The sequence below is a fragment of the Octopus bimaculoides genome, chromosome 8, assembly GCF_001194135.2.
Source record: "Octopus bimaculoides isolate UCB-OBI-ISO-001 chromosome 8, ASM119413v2, whole genome shotgun sequence".
Classification (NCBI taxonomy): Eukaryota; Metazoa; Mollusca; class Cephalopoda; order Octopoda; family Octopodidae; genus Octopus; species Octopus bimaculoides.
Genome location: NC_068988.1, coordinates 24,558,664 through 24,559,452, shown reverse-complemented (window position 1 = coordinate 24,559,452; position 789 = coordinate 24,558,664). Strand labels below are relative to the sequence as shown.

Genomic DNA, 789 nt, shown 5'->3' with positions numbered 1-789 from the left:
GGAATTTTTTTTTTTTTTTTCCGTTAAAAAACAATGTTTGAAAAGTTTTAACAGTTTTGTGACAACCGAGTGCCTCGTTACATTCTAATGAAAATGTGACAGAAAGAGATAATGCTACTTTCTCTTTGGAAGAGAAATTAATTTTTGGTGGAGGTGAGGTGGTGAGGAAGACATTTTATTATCACAAATTCCACAGTTTCTGCATGTAATCAACTGTCTTTTTGTTAATGTTGTCACAAAACTGTTAAAACTGTACTAACTTGATCTGTGACTGAACCTGCATTTAATTTCAATTTATACAAACTTTGATATCAATTTATATAGATGATTGCAAATTTATTTATGAGTACATAGCAAGTGACCTGATCTGAGATTGTGTGCTGGAACGAAAACAATTGCAGCGTAGAAGGTGTTTATAAGCCATTTAAAATAACACAAAAACCGTTAGCCTCACTTCAACATTTAATGGTTGCGGTCTCAAAGCGATGAAAATATTTTGACAAATTAAATTTAAATGTTGAAGTGAATCTAACGGTTTTTGTGTGTTATTTTAAAAAGCTTATAAACACCTTCCACGCTGCAATTGTTTTCGTTCCAGCACACGATCTCAGATCAGGTCACTTGCTATGCAAGTACATCGCCGTAATATTTATGAGTAAATTTTCATAAATGTTTCTTTTGGGTATTCAATACAACAGATTCAGGCACAGAGTTGTTTGGAGTTTAACAATCATGGTTGGAGGCCACAAGTTTTACTTCTTTTGGAATTCAGAAAGGTATGTACAAATA

General features: G+C 32.7%; 1 protein-coding gene and 1 long non-coding RNA gene across 2 annotated transcripts in view; one reads left to right on the top strand and one right to left on the bottom strand.

Annotated features, from left to right (window-relative positions):
• LOC106878552 (ubiquitin carboxyl-terminal hydrolase isozyme L5-like) overlaps positions 1 to 789 on the bottom strand; it is a 26,476-nt gene that overhangs the window by 22,864 nt on the left and 2,823 nt on the right. The gene's annotated exons all lie outside the window — the stretch shown is intronic.
• LOC128248553 (uncharacterized) overlaps positions 1 to 789 on the top strand; it is a 4,569-nt gene that overhangs the window by 979 nt on the left and 2,801 nt on the right. The window contains exon 2 of the long non-coding RNA XR_008264725.1: positions 699 to 776. This is a non-coding gene — a long non-coding RNA (uncharacterized LOC128248553). The remainder of the gene's footprint in view (positions 1 to 698; positions 777 to 789) is intronic.